The sequence below is a fragment of the Agelaius phoeniceus genome, chromosome 8 (genome assembly GCF_051311805.1).
Source record: "Agelaius phoeniceus isolate bAgePho1 chromosome 8, bAgePho1.hap1, whole genome shotgun sequence".
Classification (NCBI taxonomy): domain Eukaryota; kingdom Metazoa; phylum Chordata; class Aves; order Passeriformes; family Icteridae; genus Agelaius; species Agelaius phoeniceus.
In genome coordinates this window covers 13,600,599-13,617,384 of record NC_135272.1, presented here as the reverse complement: position 1 = coordinate 13,617,384, position 16,786 = coordinate 13,600,599, and positions in this window count along the sequence as shown.

Below are 16,786 nucleotides of genomic sequence, written 5' to 3'. Positions count from 1 at the left end.
CATCCAGTGTCACCCTGTGCCATGGACAGGGACACCTTCTACTGTCCCAAGCCCCATCCAGCCTGGTCTGGGACACTGCCAGGGATCCAGGGGCAGCCACAGCTTCTCTGGGCACCCTGTGCCAGGGCCTGCCCACCCTCACAGGGAACAATTCCTTCCCAGTACCCCATCTACCCCATGTTGCTGTCTGGCAGTGGGAAGCCATTCCCTGTGTCCTGTCCCTCCCTCCCTTGTCCCAGTTCCCCCTCCAGCTCTCCTGGAGCCCCTTTAGGCACTGGAAGGGGCTCCAAGGTCTCCCCAGAACAATGCCATCCAGTGCTTTGAGAAGGGGACTCTGCAGCTCCTTGTTGTGACCCTTCCCTCGGTGCCCACAGGGAAGGTGCCACCAAGGTACCCCATGGCCCAAAGGGGACTCAGATATTGATACTGAGACACTGAGTTCCTTGAAACTGACTCTGGCTCTTCCCAGCTGGAGGCTGGAGGAGTCATCTGGTGTCAGCAAGAGAAGAATGTTCCATGACACAGCTCCCGTGGCAGCCCGTGGATGGACAGTGCCCACACAAATTATGGCTTTGACTTGCACCAGGGTGGGGAGGCTCCTGGAGCAGGCTCTGCCCACTGCAGAATACCCAAACTCCCAAGGCTCCTCTCTACTCATCTTCACTTCCAGAATTAAATCAGGACTGTTTTCCAATGGCTTGTCAATTTGCCACACTTCCAGAATACCCTTACAATTAAAAAAAAAAAAAAAAACAAAAAAAAACCTAGGAAGAAATTAAGAAGTAAAAGGGATGAAATTTATTTCGAATGAGCTGATTACTGGTGAGTGAAAAGGACTCAGTGACCAGATTAAAACTGTGCCCTGTGATCCTTTTCCATAATAGCCCTCCAGAAACTCAAATTAATTTGTACTTATGGTGGGAATTGAAAGCACCTGAAGAAATACTGTGAGTTAAACTACTCAGGTCAGAACAAGATCAAGAAAATGTACATCTCAGGAGATACAAACCGGAGAAATTCCTGCTTTATTCAAAATTAAATTAGATTATTGGGAAGGAGACATCACATCATATTTTGTCTTGCCAAGACATATGACTCTAAGCAAAAGCAAATCATCTGGAAATTCTTCAAATACTTTTCTACTTTTTGAGACGGCCAATTATTCAATGGCATAAAAACCTGGCCAGCTCACTGGGCTTAAAATCCAGCCTCCAAGGGAAACTGTGCCCTGGGGATGCTCATCAGGAGATAAAGCCTTGCTGGCTTTGACTCCTCTCCCTAGAATATGCAGTGAGGGAAAATGTATAATGATCAAAATTACAGAAATAGAAAATAATTAGGGATCTGCAAGCCCTGCAGTGGTTGTAAGAGCTCAGAGCCCAGAGAATTTATGTCTGCAAGGAAAAACATCCCATATCTCTTTTTGGTGCTGGAGCTGTGTTAGTCATCCCTCTTCAGGAATGCCATCCATTTATCGTTGCTATTTGGATGTCTTGGGTAACCTGAAGCCAGCCAGGTGCACCATGTGCCTGCAGGAACAGCCCTTTTCAAAGAGCAGAACTGGCCATCACAGGATCCTTAAGGCTGGAAAAGACTTTGGAGTCCATCAACTCCAAGCAAAATTTGCAAGGGTATGTGTTCTCACACAAGAGTGTTTGTTCCAGGATCTGAAGTGTCCAGGTTAGGGACTAACTCATGGCTAGAAGAATTACTGGTTTTACAAGTAATGTGTGTGAATTTATGGTTATTATTATTGTCCTTCACACAACTCATCCTATATAATGAATTTTGATGGTGTTTCTTTGTGGAGCAGTTGTAAATTTGGTTTAATATTGACATGTCTCTCTTCCACTATTTTTCTGTTTATCCAGAGGCAGTCCTGACTATACTTTGGCATTTATTTCTCATCCTGACCTCCGGTGTAGAAGAGATAAGTCATAGAAGCCCAAGAGCAAACAATCAGCTTGTCTGGTTCTGTGGTTTCTCTGGAAACTCTGGAAACTCTGTGCTGGTTGCCTCTCTGTTCATTAAGTAAATGAGGGCTTTGCAGCGTTCTGGCCGTGCGTGTTATTTTGGGGTTTCGTTTCAGATGGCATTCTTCCGGGGATTGTTGTGGAGAGAGTTGCCAGCAACCTAGGGCCAGTGGGCTGGAGGCCAGGTTTAGGTGGAAATAGCAGGGTTTATATCACCAGCACAGAGCTCTGTCTGGGCAGCTAATTTTGGGCTGGTGCTTCTTTGAGGCATCGGCCGTTCCTGCGTGTGTCTGGTTCCAGCCATCACAAAGGCTGTCACAGCCTTGGGCAGGCCAGCAGTGGTGCCCAGGCCAGCAGCCGGTGGCAGGGCTGGTGGGAATCACAATTCTCTGCTGTTCCAGGGAGCTTTTCTGTGCCTGCAGCTCCGTGAGGGGTCCAGCTCTTCCTGGGGAAAGAACACCTGACTCTGTGCAATGCCTCTGTTTCCTCTTGATCCGATTTCCGTGGGAAGGGCCTGAGCTGCCATGCAAACCACTCCCTGTGGCTCCTCTCACCACAAACACACTCCTCCACCCTCTCTCCTGGACTCCATGAACTGGGAGCATCTGGGGTCGGACCTGTGTGGGGTGGCTGGGAATAGAAGTGTGGATGAGGCAAGAGAGACCTTGTGAACTTCCACCGGCTGAACTCCTGTGAAAGGCTGGAGTTCCTGCCCAGATCAATCAAATATGGATTGCTCCACACACTTCACAATAATTCTGAAGTGTTGCAACTTAGTTCATGGGGATTTTAAATGTTTATAGACTTTCCAGAAGGTAGGAAAGAGGGGAAATATTTACATGTAGATAATTTCTGTTATATTTGAGCAATAGAAATGCCGGGCCCCTTGCCCAAGGCTCCTTGCTCCCTGCTCTGCAGCACTAATGAATGTAAATGACTAAAGGCAGGCCTGTGAGCAATGCTGAGTGGAGAAAAAGCCCCCAACAAATGCAAAGCACAGCAGGAATCACCAGATAACCACCTTACATCCTTTTCTGTGTGCTGCACCCACTGGGTGTGCAATATTGTCATATCAGGTGATTTGTTAGTTGCTCCAAAACAAGTCTCTGCAGCCCCGTGGAGATTTACATTGCAACGATTTGGATGCTCTATTTATCCTTGGGCTGGAATATTTTAGTGATTGCCAATTACCTAGAAGTCCTCCTCAGCACAAGGCACTGCAAGATCAGTGTGAAATAAAGAACTTATGCACAGCATCAGAATCTGGACAGTTAAAATGTTCATGATGGGGAGGAGTGAGACAAGCCTGTCTGCAGAACTCCTCAGATCTAAAGGTTTCATACACTGCTGGATAACACTTACCTAACTGATTTGGAACCACTTCCTATGCAAAAAACCATATATGGACTTCAGGCTTGCAGCCATCAGAAATTGTGTTGATTGAGATAACGTGTTTCATTCCTTACCCAAAGGCTTTTGGATTTCATAGAGCTGAACATTTCAAAACATCTCCTTCCCAGGTGTTCTGGTTCCAACTTAATTAGGAGGGTGATTTTAATTTTACTCTTTCTCAGCTGTTCCATTTTGCTCTGATGCTTAACCAAAATATTAATAAAATCTTCACCTCCTCTACGTTAAAAATTGGCTTTTCCACCTGATATAGCTCTGTCCTTATCTTAAGGTGAATCTTTTCCTCTCACTTGGAATTTCACATTTGATATAGCCATTTCTAACCTTCTTTTTAAATTATCAGTATGTGGAATCAGTCCTGATTTTGGGAGAGAGTGCTCATCCCTGAGCTCTAATGCCTGTTGTGCCTGGGATTGGGCATTCATGAACAGGAGCACTGCTAGAGTGCATGTCTTTAAATACAGTCACCCCAGGCATATCCATATCCATTTCCAGGTCTGGAGTAGTATATTTGAAGCTTGTAGCAAACAATGTATTCCATGTTTGCAGAATTTTTGTTTAGAATACAAATAAATAAATGTTTATTCCTGAGTTTATTCCTGAGGATGTGCAAAGTGCTTTGTTTTGACAAGAGCTGAAATTATTTTAGTCCAGCCTGGTAAAGGGACTCACCCCTCTGCCCTTTCCATGCACCTGGGGTGGCTTAGAAGTGTGGCTAGAGAGGTTTTAGAATCACAGAATCATTCAGGTTGGAAAAGACCTCTAGATCATCCAGTCCAACCTGTGACTGATCACCAGAGCACTCAGCCCAATGAGCCTTTGTCAGCCAGACCAGAGCCCTGAGTGCCACATCCAGTCATTCCTTGAACACCTCCAGGGATGGGGACTGGGCAGCCCCTTCCAGTGCCTGCCCACCCACAATTTTGAGTTATGAAACCTGATGGGTGCTGTGACTTGGGGGAGATGCATATAAAAACCTCTGGGAAAAAAAAAACCCACAAGGAAAAAAACCTTTATTTTGCTACCCTCAAAACTGAAAGGTAATAATTAACATTAAGGTAACCAATGCTAACAGAAAAAAATAGTTTGTTTAGTTACTGAATAAAGTGTCATTAGGCAAATGAGATGACAAATTTGAATTGACGTGGATCCTAAAATAATCCATACAAATTTTGCAGGAGTGATAGCCACTGCTGTCGTTCTCTGAGGTCACACCTCCTCCTTTTATCCACATGACGTAACGTGGGCTGGGAGCTGTGTGAACCTTGTTTGCCTTCCCATTACAGGAGCTGTTCTGCTCCCTGAGTTTGTCATAAACCCCTGAAACCTCCTGAAAAGTTTATGGGGGATTATGAGGAGCTGCAAGCTCTGGAGCACCAGGCTATCCCTGTGTCACTGGGACTGTGTGTTCAGCTCAGAGACTGGATTTAAGGAATCATGGGCATGTCTAGGTGATCATTTTTGGCATCATGTTGTTCTTTGGTTTCACCAGGGAATAAAGGTGAAAATGTAGCAAGACCAAAAATAATCATTTGTCTTTAGTTTCTCACTCCCATTGTCTTCCCACTTTGTTATCAAAAAGGAAAAATGTTGGTTTTGAAAATATTTGCCAACTGAAAATGCCCAGCAAGTTGCTCTCAGCTGGGTGTGGACATTCATATGATTCAGTCCATTTTCAGAACCCCATAATCCCAGAATGTTTTAGGTTGGGAAGGACCTTAAAGCCCATCCACTTCCACCCCCTGCCCCTTCTGCTATCCCAGGCTGCTCCAAGCCCCATTCAGCCTGGCCTTGGACACTTCCACAGATGGGGTGTGCAAGCCATGGATAGTGATGTAAATTACATGCCCTGTCTGTCTCCTCTCCCTGACTCTTACCTCAGCAGTCTCCTGGACAGGTTTCCAGTATTTATATTTTATGAACTTTACTAGATAAATATGTGTAAGGCATAATAAAATTCATTTAAACAGAAAATTGTAAATAAGAAAAAAAAAATCAAACAGATCAACATTTTGAGGAGAGAACACAAAATTTATCCACACATCTGGTGAAATAGTGACTCTTTTTGGGTTGTCGCTTTAAAACTTTAAAAATGGTAAAGGTGAAGCCAAAATAATGTTGGGCTTACAAAGGATTTTGATTTAATCCTGTCTGGTGAATATCTATATTGCAAGTAGCATAGCCTTGTGCCCATCCTTTAATGCACAGAATTATGATGAGGAAAAGTGGACTCTGATGTAGTCACCTCTAAAGAGCCATGCTGAGTAGGAGTCTGCAAGTGAATAATTTTTTACCTGTGGAAATATTGTACTCAAAGCCAGCCTATTTCCAGCTGAAGTTTTAGGATCCTGATCCCATTCATTGATCCGTAACCATCCACCAAATGTTTTACAATCCTGATCCCATTCACTGATCCATAACCATCCACCAAATGTTTTAGGATCCTGATCCCATTTATTGATCCCTAACCATCCACCCAGCAGGTTTTAGCTGTATCTTGTACCTCTTTTAGCAAAAACCACCACACAGTGGCATTTGTGTCTTAGGTTTCTTTCTGTCACTATTCAGAAGATCAAATTTCCCAGTCTTTCCAGCAAGCAGAGACACAGGATTGGCTGAGCAGAATCACAGCTGTGAGTTGTCAAGATAGATCAGCAGATAAATCATCTGAGAAGAGCAGACAATTAGAGCTGATAATTTAGTCTCTTTTTTCATAGAGAGAAAACTTGGGCAGGTCCTGTGAAAATACCCAAGAATTACAGCTTTTGATTAGCATTAGCAAGGTGAAATTAAATCTGGACTCAACAACTATGCAGGGACATCTTTGCTGCACAGAGGAGCATCTGGCTCTGGAGCCTTGGCACAGGGTGCCCAGAGAAGCTGTGGCTGCCCCTGGATCCCTGGCAGTGTCCCAGGCAGGTTGGATACTGGGGCTTGGAGCAGCCTGGGACAGTGGAAGGTGTCCCTGCCCATGGCAGGGTGGAACTGGAAGGGCTTTAAGGCCCTTTCCAACCAAACCATTCTAGGATTCTGTGAATTTGTTAAACCTGAGCATGTCCAGTTATATAGAGGAAACCACAGTAAGTTAATATTTCTCCTTTGGTTTCTTTTGCCTTTCTTGGTTGGCAGTAATGGATATTACCCCAGTGTGATGCAGGTTGCGTTTGCCTTGCTTTTTGTGCCTGTTTGTGGCTCATAACATTCTGGACGGATACATTTATATAGATACAGAGTGTGTGGAGGTATGCTTGCATGTGTGACACATCCAACCACATAAAGCTTTTTTCAAAGGGTTTTCTGAGAGCCCACTGTGAACAATTTATTTGGTGTGTTTGAAGCTCTAGACTTAATTCCAATCAGGCTAAGAATTCCATAGCATGTGCATTTGGAGATAAATGTAGATAAAATCTTACCTAACCACTATAGGAACTTGCAGTCAAGTTGATTTAGATGTAGATTATTTCAAGCCCCTAACCCAAGTGGATGGCATGGCTGCAGAGGCTTTGTGTGGTGCTGATGGGTTCAGAATTTCACCATGCTCTGTGCACCCTGTCTGCACCAGGGGCCTGTTGCACTCAAAGAAGGTAAAATTAACGATGGCAGATGGAATTCCTGGTCTTCCTTCTCACCCTTTGCTCCTGTATTCCCATCCAATCACTTGAGGCTGTGGATGGGGAAAAGACAGGGATATTTCTCTAATATGGGAAGGGAGTTGTGAACTATTTGTGTGCCAGGCACAATCCTAGGGATTGCATAACTGCAGGAAAAACACGGAGCTGTTCTGGCACTGTCAGAGTTGGCATGGAGGAGGAGCAGAGTCCTTTGCTAGAACAAACAGTTCCCAAGTCAGCCTCAGTGCAAGGATCTCCTCCTTGGGATCCTTTCAGTTTTGTGGAGATTTTTTTAACTGTGCTGAGTTGAAACTGAAAATAATTTCCATCAGGGAAGGAGCAGTTTTTTCTACCTAATCTTTCCTTGCTAATGGCCCTCTGTGTCTGCTGGACTACTTGGGATTTTCTGAGCACTATTTACCTGGATTTATGACCTGAGCTCAGTTAGAACTGCAAGCACTGGGACCTTCAAGAATGTTAGAATTACTGCTCAGTTCTTAGAAACAATGAAGCATCTGGATGTTTTACACTGAAGGATAAAAATTTCAAAAAGAAAAGGTCTGGATCCAAGATACGTTTTTAGGACTTCCAAAGTGAATCAAACTTTCAAAACTTCAGGTGTTTTGTTCAAGTTTGGGATAAAAATGACTCTTTATATCCAGGAATAGCAATGTGCCCCTTCAAAATTCCAATATCCGTTCCTAGGAGAGTTTTACAAAACTAATGGCTGAAGGTATGGCAGCTTAGTAACAGACTTTGAGTGAGGCATTGTCAAAAGGGGAAAAAATGAAATTCTGCCATCTCAAGTGCAAAACTCTTTGAAATTTCTAGCAGGCTGATAATGAGTTGATTAGCAATAAATCAAAGATGCTCAATAATTATGGTTTCCTTACAGAAGTAACTTCCCAGTTATTAGAAAGTTAACCCAGTATGATATTGAGGCTGGTCCCATCCCGTACCAGAGTGGGATGTAATGGCTTTTAGTGCAATTCCACCTAGATCCTGTCATTCCCTTCTGAGTATAGAAGAGCTGGAAGAAGTTCAGACCCAGAAATAAACCAGGTAAGTGCCTGGAAGGCTGGAGTTTTGAGAGGGTAATAAAGTAGGTAAATATACAGCACAACTTGGCTCCATGACAGTTCACCTTCTATGGACACACTGGCTGGGGAAAGAAGAGTTTCAGGTGTCTGTAAAAATAGCAGATGAAGTAATGGAGGAAATATGCATCTGGACACAGGGGACAGAATCCTTAGAAATCCTTAGATCTTGCAGATCATCCCATTCTCTCTCTGAGAAGTGATAGAAACATCAGAGGGTGCTGAGTAGCTCATGAGGAATGGGGAGGGGGTAGTAAGAAGCAGAGCAGCCACAAACTGCTTTGTGAGAGGCAGGGGAGGAGGGCATCTGCTTGGGCTTCTCTCCTCAGGAGTTTCTCCCTGAGGGAGGGGCAGAGATCCTGGGAGAATTGGGCAGGGACAAGATGGGGCTGGGCCAGCTGCTGGCTCTGTCTCTCTCTGTTTTGGAGGAGCACGGTCGGAGCTGCTGCTCGGGGAAGGGAATTCGCTGCTGCCGCCGCCGGGGCCCAGCCCAGAGCTGCTGCTTCTGCCCTGGGGGGAGCCTCTGCTTGTGAGAGCAGGCCCTGAGCTGGGCCCTCATTCACACCCTCCTCGCTGAACACTGAAACAAGGGAGCTATCCCCATGTGCCCCGGGCTGGGCTGCCCCAGGGTTTGTGCAGCAAAGCCTCTCCTCCATCCCTTCCCTCTGGGCCCGGCAGCCATCAGCCCCCAGGAGCAGCAGTGCCCGAAGCTCTGGCTGGGGTAACGCAGAGCTGCTGCTGTTTGTCTGCCTTGGTGTGCACACTAGGAAAGGGCTGCTATTCCTGTCCTCATACCTTGGCCTGAAAACCCCTTCATTTCAAAATTATAGTAATTCATAGGGTTATATTTTTCCATTCCAAGGGAGGCTCCTCCCTTCTGTAGCAGACACCTGTCTTTCAAACCAAGACACCTGTCTTTCAAACCCAAAGGGACAACAAAAATCAGAGGCCTTGAGAACCACACTGGAGAGGTGGAGTATGGGTGGAAAAGGCTTCTGGCAGAAGGACTTTTTTGGTGACCTTTACCTCTCAGTAGTGTTATAATAAATCCTTAGGAAACACATAGGAAATTGGATGTTTGTAGCAAGTAATGGCCTGGAAGAACAGCCTACAGCCTTAGGCAAAGCTGAAAACCAAAGACGTAGCAAATTAATCATTAATCACAGTAATGGTTTGTTTCCAACACTTTATTGTAAGAAATGTAGGGTTTTTTTGTCAGGTACTCATGCTTTAGGATTTTCTCCTGGTTAGGCTTAGGATGGTTTTTACGTAGAGAACACAGGAAGGATTTGGAATTGGAAAAATGAATGTGTTAATGAGAATTATTTCCCCTGATGGAAATGATCCCATAGAATTCAGAACAAATAGTGAAAGTGGCCATTTGTGACCCATTTCAGACCAGCCATTAAGCATACAATTAAAATTAGGCATATGTTAATATTTCTTTGACATCAGTGGGACTTCAACAGGGCTTAAGTGATGTCCTGACTAGAGAAGCTTCCATCACCTCATTGTTTTGCTGATTTAAATCTGGGCTAAAACAGATGTCCTTAAAGCCTCCATGCATTTTTATATGATGTTCAATCCCACTAGCAAATGTGTTCACAATAAAGTAAAAATGTAGTGCCAAGTTGTATTCAGACCCAGAGCTGCCTGCAGGATTGATGGCAAGGTTTATACAGCTTTGTCACCATTTGTCTCCACAGCAAGCTTTTGTTTGAGGGTGTACAGGGAGAGGTCTCATTAGAGAAAAGGCAGCAGGGAATATTTTTACATTCCTTGAATAAGATGCCATCCTCCCATGTGGAAAGGGAAGAGGTAGCCAGCGAGGAAACAAGGGTTTGTTCTGATAAGCAAAGAGCTGGAATTAGCTCTGTGTGATTGGCATCACATGAGAGAGGATGCTGATGTCGGCTGTGCTGGACCTGCTCTCAGGGCTGTGTGCTGAGCTCTGGGTATTGACAACGATTGGTGAATGCTGGTTGTGGTTCATGCTACTTCTCTGTTTAAAAAAAAAAGGCAAGGAGAGCAAAAGGAGAAAGGTTGGGGTCTGCAGGCCCAGGAGTGGAGGGTGCAGCTGCAGGTGAGGGCCCTGCTCTGCAGTCAGCACTGTTTCACCAGGGCAGCTGGGCTGAATTCCCCCAAAGAAAAGGTGGAACAGAGAAAAGAAAAATTCTGCAAATGTCTCAAGCACAAGAACTGCTTTGTTCTCCTTATTTTCTGCATCTTGGCTATTTCTAACAATTTGCATACCTGAGTACCTTGTTGCCATGATGACTCTTCACCTGGCAATTATCAATATTATCTGTGACTTGTTTTCCTCATGTGTTTTATTCACTTGCCTGCTCCTGTGGGATTGTGTCCTTCTGCCATTTGCAGGCTGGTTTGTCATACTGAAACATTCCCATGTCACATACTGACAAAAATAAAGTTTATGCTTCAATCTTTGGGTATTTTTTTCTTCAGATGTTTTACTTGGCACCTCCACAGGAGTAAGCCCTGTTGGACTCACTGTAAGTGCAGAGTTATGTCCCTTCACATAATTTATTTTGGGAATATCCAGGAATTTAAAGAAGTGTAATCATTGAGGACAAAGCTCAATGTGCCCATTTAGTCATTAATAAAAAAGGATTATGCTCTATCAAATAATAACATCCTCTACTAATTCCTGTATAAAGTTTGTTTTCTTTGGCAAATTGCTGTATGTTCTTTTCCAGTAGATAGTGATACTTGTAAGGAGTGAGTAGATAAGGCATGAATCATTGGATCAGAAAATATCCCGAGTGGGCCCACAGGGATCATGGAGTCTGACCCCTGTCCCTGCCCAGACACCCCAACAATCCCACCCTGGGCATCCCTGGGAGCTTTGTCCAAACCCTCCTGGGGCTCTGGCAGCCTTGGGGCTGTGCCCATGACCTGGGGAGCCTGGGCAGTGCCAGCACCCTCTGGGGAAGAACCTTTCCCTGAGATCCAGCCTCACCCTCCTGTTCTGGTGTTCTGCACTCTGATCTTTGGTGCTCTTCCAAGGCAGTGGGTAAGTGAGACAGAGATGGAGTTAAATGCAGGATTGTGGAGAGAGGCCCTCCCAGAAAAGCCACTGCTTGTGGGGAAGGTGCCCCCTTTTTCACAGAATCATAGGGCCCTTCTCAATTTTCCTATGTAAGAAAAAATACCTTATCCTGGGAAGGTCCAGTTCATTACTGTGAGAACAAATAAAAATCCCAAAGCACAGGTCATGTTTAGGAATCATCTACCACAGAGATTTGAATTCCTTAGGAATTTAACTGCCTTATACCCCCCCCCCCCAGACCCCTCTATCCCAGCATAGAGCATTAGCCCGTGGAGCTACAGGGATCACAGGGCTGGAAGCCTTTCCTTGCTCATACTGCCTTGAGCTGCTGCACCAGGGATGCCAGGCTGGGGCCAGCAGATCCTGAAGCTTAAGAGATTGAGGTAAGATATATTAAAATTATCCAGAGTATTTCTGTAACTCAACATTGTGCAAAAAGTCTAATTGGGATAGTCTAGGTGCTGAGACACAAAATGCACTTTTTTTTCCTTGCTGTATTGGAATGCCCAGGTATATTTGTAGAGTTGTAAAAAAATCCTTCTGCATGCACCCTGTATTTATCCACTGTTCTGTGTTATCTCTGTGTGATAGTGACTTTGAATATTTCTAGGTTTTACTTCTGTTTTTTAACTTCTACTTGCAAAATGATCTGTCAGTTTGTTATTGTGGGGAGAGTGATGGCTTGCTGCCAGGCAGGGTGGTGTGGGTGATGTTTGCCTCATCCTGATGCTTTCCAGCTATTTCTGGGAGCAGATGTCTTCAATCACAAGGATCCTCCTCTCCAGAAATAAATAATGGAAATATTTATCACTGAGTAAAGTGACTGCCAAAGATCAATCTGCATGGTTGCTGACAAGGAACAGCAACTCACAATTCAGTGAGAAATCTTTAGGTTTGCTCTTACTCCAGAGTGTCCCTGACCATTTATAAGATACAGAACAGATTTCATAGTTTCTCAGGGAGAGATGTGCAAGTCTGTACAGTACCTGAGAAACAGCTGGCTCCTGATTTCCTTGGTTTTATTTGTATATTAAGGCAAACATGTTTAATTTCCACCTGATCTATTCCTCAGTGTCAAACAAAAAACCAAGTTAGAAAAAAATACAATTTCCTCATTCTGCAGATGTAAAAAATTGTTCACTTTTCTGTGAACTCTGCAAATTTGGACTCAATTCTTCCTGAAACAGCAGGCTGAGAGATTGTTCCATATAAGACTAAATTTTTATTAAATTTTTATTAAATTTTTATTAATTTTTAATTAAATTTTTATTTTATTTTTGTTAAATTTTTATTAAAATTTTATTAAATTTTTAATGATTTTTAATGAGTTTTAATGATTTTTGATTACTATGCTTGGTACCAGACTGAATCAGTACATTGAGGTTCTGCTGCTCTAGAAGTATTTGGAAAATTCAAATTCAGCCTCAGCACACAAAAGTAGCTTTTTTTTTCCTGTGATAGAAGAGGACTGAGGGTCCGTAACTCCTACTGGTTAAAAAATTCTCCTATTTGAGTTTAACTTGTTTTACAGAGTGTTTCTTTGTGGTTAGAAAATGTTTTTATGTGCTTTGCCTTTGTCATAACTATAGAACAGATTTAGGGCATTAGGGAATAAAGTTTCCTGATAGTGAAAAATTTTGATGGTATCTAGGGACTTTCCTGAATGTTAGGACATATTTAAAATAAACCCAGCCCTCTGCCTGGTGCAGTGTCTCAAATCAGCCTTTGATGTGGGGTTTTCATGTCTAACTTAGTTTATGGGTGGGAGACAGAGTAACAGTCGGGAGAATGAGGACAAAATATCCCAAAGAGAGGAAGGCAGTGTTGGTGAACAGAAGATGCAAAACTCAGCAAACACATTTCTCCAGAGCTTCTCCTTGGTCTGTCACACCTGGAGTTTTGCACTGCTCCTGGATTTCCATGATAATTTCTGATGTGGAGCCAGGTTTCTTGTGGTCACAGCAGAGCTCAGGTTGATTTTAGTCAACGGAGAAGCCAAAGAGTAATGGGTGCATGGAAAGAAAAGGAAGGCATTAGAACAGAAATGGCCTCATTTGTGAGAGGAAATGTCCAAGTTACCCTTTAAATGGAGTGTTGTCTTTGAAGAGCCTGAATGGACCATAAAACCAGCGACCCGTGGTGTTAATAACAGAGTGTGAAGTGAATGTTAATGGTGCCATTACTCTCAAAAGGGCAAACAAGGTTGTCTAAACACCTTCAGCTATTTAATGAAAATATATCTCTTCAAAAGTATATCTCCAATATAGTCTCTTGGTTTCTCTCAGTTTTCTTGTGATACTTGGGGGAGTTCTTTGCACTTCTTAGGAGTGGGGTTGACTTAATTTCTTTTGATTTATGTATTGACCACAAGGACTTCATTAGTTGCTGATTTTTAGTTTGAATTTCAAACTGAATTCTATTTCTTGTAGCTTTTTGTTTGCACTGACTTTTTCTCTAATAATGGTTTCGGGACAGAGCCGAGACTTCTGGACCTGTGAGTCCCCACTTCTTCCAAGGGAACAATAAATTATATCTATAAATATGTGATAACCACATGATTTTTTTCAAGGGGAAATCAAGGGGAAACTGCTGGGCACAGTTGTCAACAAGGCACTGGGCAAGAAAGCAGGTGGGAAATGGCAGTGAGGACAACAGATCTTTAGAATAATGAGCTTCTTGGCATTCATGTTCTTAACATGTTTGGGGTTTATTGTCTATTGCCTCTTTGGTGACTGATTTTTGTTTAGATGGAGGCAACTTTATTTACATCCATAATCTAAGTGGTGCTCCTGGATATAATTTAATAAAATATTTGGTCATGGTACTCATCTCATTTAAAATGTCCTAATAGAAATAGGATCAGTCTCAGTATAAAATTATTCTAATTTGTTGAAAAGCCACAAGTCAAAATCTCATGAAAAGCTGGTGTCCTGTCAAGGAAAGCTGGGAATATCAAGCCCTGGGCAACCTGGTCTTAGCCCAGAGCTGCCTCTGCTTTGAGCTGGAGGTTGGATAGGAGCCTCCTGAGGTCCCTTCCAGCCACTTCTCCTGTGATCCCATCATTTTATGAGGACAGACACCATAGATCCAATAGCAGGCAATTACAGGGACTGACTTTTCCCTTAATATGAAGGTTTCACCTGACATATGCTGCACTTCAAGCACTCAGGGGATATTTCAGGATCACAGGATTGTGACTGAAACCTGCTGTTATTTTAGCTCTTTATGTTTGTTTCCATAAGTGCCATGGGTGGCTTGGCCACAGCCCCAGAAAACCACCTTGTAGGTGGAAGCAGGGAGAGAAAGAAGGAGAAGAATATCAAGGAATCAGGCACCTGACTGAGAGCCCCCTTCAGAAGTCCCTTCTGGTGCAAAGTTTTCTCATTTACAGTGGAAAATCCTCCAGAATTATGACTTATTTTTTTATCTCATAGGGGAAATATTTCCATGTGGGAGTGGGGAAGTAAGGGCAAAGGCAAATTGGCTTGGAGAAAAAGCCATTTTTCTGCAGTCCTGTTATATCTGATAAATGGTCTTAAGGAGTAAAGTGGTAAAAAGGAAATGCATTTACTCTGCTAGACGTCAATGACAGGAAGCACCAGCTTGAAAATCCTGCTTTAGGCAGAACCCCAGCTAAACCATGTCAGGATATGCAATGGATAAGCAAATTGCTAATTTTCACCTGGACAAATCTTAATAGCAAATTTACAGTCTCCCCCTCACCTCATGGTGCTATAGATAATGCTTTTCACCGCAGGAGGAGAGGTATTTTATCTTGACAAGAGCAAATGTCAGCCTTCCGTGGAACACCTCATATTTGTGAGCCTGATCAAAGAATGACATTTCTCTGATACATGGTGAAATGTCTGGAAGAAAGCAGTGAGTTTGTGTGAAGCATCTGACAAAATACCTCTTTTTGTTTACTTAATTGCGTGTTTGTCCTGCTAGCCCCACTCTCCCTTTTCCACGGTCTGCCTGAAGCTATGCCCTTGAGGACGCACTAAAGGGCCCCTGTAATTTGGCATGGCTTCCTTTAAAGTTCTGCTTCAGGGGAGATCTCCTTGGTGCCTCTCAAAGCCCTTTTCTGCACCCTGTCATTGCCTCACCACAGTCCAGGGCTGTTCCCACTGCTGCAGGAAGGGAGGGAAGCCAAGGAGGCAGCGCAGGGTCTGGGGGCTCTGGCAGCTCTGGACACACACAGGGACACTGCAGGAGGCAGTGGGCTGAAATAGCTTGAAATTAGAACAACAAACTTCACATAAAAGACAAGGCAAAGAGGTTTCTTAACCCGTTCCAAGGTTAGTTGGTGAGGCACCCTGCAGCACAGTGTGTGGGGGAGAATGAGGGATGGGGGAAGGCAGCTGCTAAACGTCCTTTGTCACAGGGGAAAAAAATAAATCATGAAACCCTACCCATAATTTTCTTGAAGAAACAGGATTAAGATTAAAAATAATTATATGAAGTAACGTGAACAGTCACAAGTAGAAAAAAAAAGTTTTTATTCCTCCTTGTGTCAACAAGAAGGGAAGAGGAATTTTTGACTTTTAGTTACTCAGCTCTTTATCAGGAGTCTGAGCTGTTTCCTTGAGCAGGGAGAAATCGGAGTTTTGATAATCAGAACTGACCCTGGGAGTTCTAATGGAAATACTGGAGTTCCCCTGCTTGCTGGGGGTGGTGTTTATTAACCAGCATTTGCTATCTGTCAAACCACAACATCTATAACCAGAGCTGTTCCCTGGGAATCGCGCTTTGGAGAGATTTCAAATGCCGAGAAGGAGAGTCAGAGATAAAGCCTGGGTTTGCAGATGCCCCCTCCTTGGCAGAGTTCAGGGGCAGCTGATCAGGCCTGCGAGCAGCACGTGGCTCCACACAAGCCTGCGGCTGGAGCAGGGCTGTGCCAGGGAGAAGGGGGAGCAGGGGGACCCCAGGAATGGGGCTCACACCTGCCTGGGCACCTCAGAGCGCTGGGAACTCCTCTTGTGCTCAGCAGGGCATCTCTTGGGCACTTGAAATAAGTGCATTTGGAGGATTTAGAGCACAGATGAGGGGGTCAGACCCCCAGCCTTGCTGTCAAAGGGAAAAGGGTAACTAAGTCAATGAGAACAATCTTATTCATGTTTTTGTCATCTCTACATGTCTCCAGACCTACGTTCAGCTTGTCTGACACATTTCAGAGTCCTTTCCTACCCAGAGACGAGGTGAGGTGGTCTGCAGACAGCGGTTGACGTGGAAGACAAAAGGACCCAAATAACGGCACCACTGTAGATTTGCTGCATTTTTCTGGTCAATGTTCCCTCAAATGGCACATTGAGGATGTGGAGGAGGAGGCTGCCACATCAAACAGGCGCTTTCTGAGCTGGCAGTCCTAGGCTGGCTTTCTAAACATACACTTGCCCTTCTTTGTGACAGCATTTACAGAGGGCAGCTCTTCCCTACCCTGCTTCCCTACCCTCACCAATGAGACAGACCGCCAGATCATCAGTGGTGGCCAGGGCAGCTCAGCCCCTCAGTGCATCACAGCAGGGGACCAGTAAGATAATGGAGAAAATGAGAATTCTGGCTTGCTTTGTGCCAAGGAGTGGCTTGCTGCCCTCTAATTGTGGCTGCAGCTTTGCCAGACACTCA